Source organism: Temnothorax americanus, unplaced genomic scaffold (genome assembly GCF_048541705.1).
Source record: "Temnothorax americanus isolate GAGA-0224 unplaced genomic scaffold, ASM4854170v1 Scaffold239, whole genome shotgun sequence".
NCBI classification, from domain to species: Eukaryota; Metazoa; Arthropoda; class Insecta; order Hymenoptera; family Formicidae; genus Temnothorax; species Temnothorax americanus.
Window position 1 is genome coordinate 11,769 of NW_027509380.1, and position 6,073 is coordinate 17,841.

General features: G+C 43.2%; 1 long non-coding RNA gene across 1 annotated transcript; it reads left to right on the top strand.

Moving 5' to 3' along the window:
- The first annotated feature begins 1,051 nt into the window (after window positions 1-1,051).
- LOC143898574 (uncharacterized) lies at window positions 1,052-1,385 on the top strand. The gene is made up of 3 exons (XR_013257257.1): window positions 1,052-1,065; window positions 1,164-1,267; window positions 1,342-1,385. It is a non-coding gene; the product is annotated as an uncharacterized LOC143898574 (long non-coding RNA).
- Window positions 1,386-6,073: the final 4,688 nt, after the last annotated feature.

The window sequence follows — 6,073 nt, forward strand, 5'->3', positions numbered from 1 at the left end:
GAATCTCAACCATGATATATTCCGGAGCATTGAACTCGATACCGATAGAAGTTGCAATTAACCTGACTTTTAACGAATTATGCACGTAACAAGCAACGCCACCGCCCACACGCCCCACCCGGTCATGACGAACAAGAAAGTAGCTATCCAAAGCCACAAGATCGTCCGACACACCCGCATGAAGCCACGTTTCAGATACAGAAATTATATGATGAGAATTAGTACTAAAATGTAAGCGAATAAAGTCGATATGCCCACGTAAGGAATTGGCGTTAAACTGAGCAATGCGGAGCAAAGAAGGATTACATGCTGAGTCATGTCGGACAATCGAAGGCAACGGACAAGACGGCGAGACACGTCAAACGAGCTTAGCGAGATCAGCGTCTGAGTCAATTCGGATAATAGGCTGTCCATCGGAAGACCTCACGCGTATATAGCCATTTTTGACCCAAACGAACTTATAAGAATTCTCCGCCGCAATACGCTTGACTCGCTGTAGCAAGTCATATGTGTACTTCGGGAGCAGTACATTTACATAAACATGCCGATCGGAACCAGCATCGCATATATCTCGCAGTTTAAAAGCACCCTTTTCACGCTTTTTAGAAATTATGACGTCGCACACAGTACTAGAAGCAAGAGTGACAATCATCGAGCTCGACGCTGTAGTTGCCTTGGAACGGCCCTGAGTAGCAGATGGTGCTCTGCTGACCATTCTCACACCAAGAACGTGACACGCCAAGTGAGGTACATTTAATGCCGCGAGTACATTTTCAGAGAGCTTTGCAGGAGTAACGGATGTTGTCGATGGCAAGCCGGATATAATAAGCTCATTACTCAAATGAGCGTCATGAGTTGACCGAGCAGACTTAAGATCGCAGATCTCACGAACGAGATTGGCATTGTCAAGCTCCAATTGCGCAATACGCTGACTATTTTCCGCTACAGTGTCAGTAAGACGATTTAAGCAATTAAGTTTATCATTGAGCTCCTCATTAGTACATTAGAGAGAGAGAGAGAGAGAGAGAGAGAGAGAGAGAGAGAGAGAGAGCAAAAACATGCGAAGTAAGCTCTTAAATGATGTGAGAGACGAAGCTGATGTAACTGAGTTAGAAAGAGAATGCCAGAAGTAAATGGAAGAAAGCTGAAAAGAATTTCTGTAGGTGACGGTTCTATGAGCAGGAATGTGGAAAGTTAGAGTAGATGATGAAGCGAGCCGGTCAGACTTCCTTAGAGTAGGATCAGGGGAGGTAAAAAGTTCACGCAGGTAAGATGGTGAGCTCATATGCAGGATACGATAAATCTGGCATCCAAGAAAGTAGTATCGTCTGTTTTCAACAGAAAGCCACTTCAACCTACGTCTATATGGGGTGATATGTTCATCATACTTAAGGTCATAGATAAACCGAATACAACAATTGACAAGTCTTTGTAACTTGGTATTTAGTTCCTTGGTCAAACCATGGTATACAAGGCAACAGTAATCAATATGCGGCAAAATCAAGGTTGTAACGAGCTTAATCCTGAGATTGGTAGAAAGAGAGTTTTTGTTATATTTCAAATTGTATAGTGCATGATGAACCTTCTGCGAAACCAACGAGATATGCTTCGTCCAGGATAAGTTGGACATGAAGATGACACCCAAATTCCGTACCTCACTCACAAATGGTAAAGGCGTATTGTTTACAACGATAGGTGGTATACTGCCAAGATCAATGTCATTCACATATGCTTGACTGCCAAATATGATGACCTTAGATTTGGCAGGATTTAGCTTAAGTCCGTACATATTAGCATAATCAAAAATAGCATTAGCATCCTTAGTGATTAATTCTAGAGCTTGAAGAATATTAGCAGGTGAACACAAACGATAAATCTGAATATCATCAGCGAAAATAATATGAAACACATAACGTAAAATTTTAAATATATCGTTAATATACAAAGAAAACAGCAGAGGACCAAGCACCGAACCCTGAGGGACACCAGAAGAAGTGAGTATCCAGTCGGAAAGATTGCCAGCGTCGTCTATGACTGCCTGAGAACGGCCAGTTAGATAAGAGAAAATCCAGTTTAGAACGGCATCTGAGAAACCGATCTCTTTAAGTTTGATAAGCAATAGTAAATGGGGAACGGTGTCGAATGCTTTGCTAAAATCAAAAAGTATCATAATAGTGATAAGCCCTTCATCAATCCCCTGTTTTATATCATTACAGATACGTAGAAGTGCTGACTGCGTGTTATACCCCGGGCGATATGCAGACTGTCTTGGATTTAAGATGTCATGTTTATTTAGATAGTCAACAATCTGTGAAGCAACTATCCTCTCTAATAGTTTAGACAGTTCCGGCAAATTCGCTATTGGTCTTGTATCCGACGGGGATAGCGGTGTACGAATTTTAGAGAGTGGGCGAATATATGCTCTCTTCCACTCAGACGGAAACAGAGATGCATCTAGCGATCGATTAAACAAAGAAGTGATGCATGTCGAGATAACAGGCCATGAGATACGCAGAACATAAAGCGGAATGCCATCGGAACCAGAGGCATAAGAGTGAATAGATTCAGCAGTAATAAACTTAGAAACAGATCGAAGTGAGATAGAGGAAAAAACGAACTCTGGATAAGATGGACGATTAACTGAAGCAATATAGCTGCGATGAAGTCAGAATATAAGCATGGAGAATGAGCATTGGAAACCGAAGCATAGTATAGGTTGAGCTGATCCGGTGTGAAAAAGTGTAGAGGAGAAGTAAGAGACGACTTGACAAGTCCAAGTCGAGCCAGTTCTCTCCACAGTTTTGCTGAATTCGTAATCTTAGCAAGAGAATTGTAATGAAATTCGCTCTTAGCCCGCTTGATGTCAGAATTTAGCTGATTACGGAAAAGTCTGTAAGTAGCATAGCTTAAAAGACATTTAGAGCGTTTAGCGCGTTTATATAGCTGATTGCGAGTGTGTAATCGAGCAACCAAATCCGCCGTAAGCCATTGAACCGGGGGCTTATTGATAACAAACACACGTGTGGGAGCGAATGTGTCTAGTGCCGCCAACAAATTTCGAGACAGCACCCCGCAGAATCCGTCAACATCAGCGATGTCAGACAATGCATCAGTCTCGGCCCGCACGTCGCCAGCAATAGATTCAAGATGTTCAACGAACCGAGAACAATCGATACGTTTGTAGTTTCGCCGAGAAATAAAGCGGTCAGAATTAGGATTAGCTATAAGTGACATAGACAACTCTAAGAGATCGTGGCCGGCAATGAAGGGACTCTGAGACTTGGTAAATGATGAAACCTTATCAAGCTCATCTACGACCAAAACGTCTAACCATGAGTCTGAGGTCACTGTATGATGAGTCGGTTCGGATCTGACTATGTGTAACGATAAGCTAGATACAAGCTCACGCAGGTAATTCGCCTCAAAATTGGTCGATGATAGATCGCAGTTTAAGTCCCCTCCAATAATTATATTTTTATACAGATGCGAGTATCTATTTAGTGACTCAACGAAGTCATGCAGGAGGAGACCTCTAGGTCTTCTATAAATGGACGCAAATAGTACAGATTCATCATTTGGCAAACGTAATTCAATAAGAAGATATTCAGGCGCATTATCACAAAGATTACTGGAGGTAGCTAAGATTTTGACTTTGAGCAATTTATGTATATAACACGCCACCCCTTCGCCCATTCGTCCCACTCTGTCATGACGTATTAAAAAATAATCATCTAGAGCCACCAGCTCATCTGATACATTTGCATTGAGCCACGTTTCGGAAACAGAAATGATGTGGTGAAGACTAGTGCTGAAATGCAGCCTGATGAAGTCTATATGTCCCCGAAGAAAATTCGCATTAAACTGAGCTATTCGAAACGACGTAAAATTGCGTATTGAATTATGCCGACCTATGGAAGACAAGGGGCACGCAGGTTGGACAAGTCAGACGAGCTTAGCAAGATCAGTGTCCGAGTTAATATATTAATCACCGGCTCACCATCTGTACGCCTAACATGTATCTGGCCGTCCCTAACCCAGACATACTTGTATGACTTGTCTTTCGCAATGCGCTTCACCTGTTGCATCAAATTAAAAGTGTTTTTTGGCAACAGCTCATTTACATATACGTTACGATGTGAGCTGCCACCACACACATCGCTCTGTCTGATCGCACCTTTTGAACGCTTACTCGACAATACCGCATCGCGCACAACGCTCGAAGCCAAGGAGATAATGACGGAGCTCGAAGGTGAAGATACCGTGGGCACAGTAGAAGACGGTTCCCTCTTAACCAATCTGGTGTTAACGATATGGTAGGAGAGGTTAGGAACATCCAATGCCGCAAAAACATTTTTTGCAATCTCAGATGGAGTTGCAGACAAAGTAGAAGGCAAACCTGATACGATCAACTCACTACCGCTCTGAGTCACCTGAGTCGACCGAGCAGACCTCAAGTCTCGGACCTCGCGAACTAGTTTAGCATTTTTTTGCTCCAGTTTAATAATGCGTTGACTGTTCTGAGAAACAGTATCGTTAAGACAATCTAAAAGACTTAGCTTGACGCTAATTTCTTCATTGATACGCTGTTGACTATCAATAAATGCAGAGATTTTCGCATCCGTACTCTTGATCTGCTCGATCAGCCCGCGCAAAAGAGAGTCAGTGGACTCATGCCTTATGTCCTGCGCACACGCAATGGACTGCGAGGCAACGACAACGCCAGACGCAGCATCGCCATCCGAAGAAAAGAACGTACGGCGTTCATCTCTAGGTGTGAGCGGCATCTTCGAGAAATAAGACTTGCAACAGTCACTAGCGGACCGCGTAACAATGTATGGCTTGACGCAGCCCGGATGAAATGCCTGAAAGCACGCGGCACAAGAATAAGATTTACCGGCAATTAATTTTGTACACCTAGCGCACGTTGGTTGCATGTGTAGTCCAGTCACGCTATTCGGTAGAAGCAAGAATTCCCAGGCACGTCAGATGAAAATCACTAGGCACGTCCCCAGTCGTAGTACAGCTAGGGTGGCAACACTTGAGCACAGGTCAGGCAAAACACATGCGCGAATCCGAGTGAAGCGATAGAGAGGCGTAGAGAGGAGTGAAGCAGGAGCATGCGCAGTAGAGATCCACCGAGAAGGGAGCATGCACAAATCAGATCCAGAAAGAGCAAATAGACACAGCAGGCGCATGCGCAGCAGGGGTGAACGCCTTGCGCAGGTGATCCCAAGAATTCCACAATGTTTCCGAGAATGAGGTTATGACGAACAATGATACTTGTCACGAAGATATTCAGAATTAGGTAGCAATCTCCAAGGAAAAGAATAAAGCGCGTGACAAGCAACCAAAAGACCTGCTTAAATCTGCAACAAAATAGCCCAAAGGCAACCAACGGCAGCAGCAATATTCAGTTTTATAAGAGCAAAGATTACGGACAACCAGTAATACTCACAGAGAGAGAGAGAGAGAGAGAGAGAGAGAGAGAGAGAGAGGGAGAGAGAGAGAGGGGGAGAGAGAGAGGGGGAGAGAGAGAGAGGGGGAGAGAGAGAGGGGGGAGAGGGAGAGGGAGAGGGAGAGGGAGAGGGAGAGAGAGAGAGAGAGAGAGAGAGAGAGAGAGAGAGAGAGAGAGAGAGAGAGAGATTGATTGATTGATTGATTGATTTGATTTATTTATGCCTAAGCATAGGCTAAAGGGCAAATACAGGATAATACTAAATATCAAAATTATACATGCTCTCTCAAACACAAGCACAGTCACATAACGCATAATAAATGAAATATGACTAAACATAATTAGCGCAACTTAATAAAGCTCGCAAGATATAAACTAAACGCAGTAACACGCAACTTAACACTAACACTACTTAGATACTAGGAAAAAAGGAAGACGTATAGTCAACAAGCAGCTTAAACTAAAGAGATAATAACGCAACTTAAATCGAACGCAACTTAAAACAAACGTAGCTTAAAACTAGAAAAAAATTGTCAACAAGTACTCCAAACACAACCTCAAGTCAAACAGGAGAACTTAGTCAGAGAATTCGGATGACAGCAAATAAGAACGGAGGAG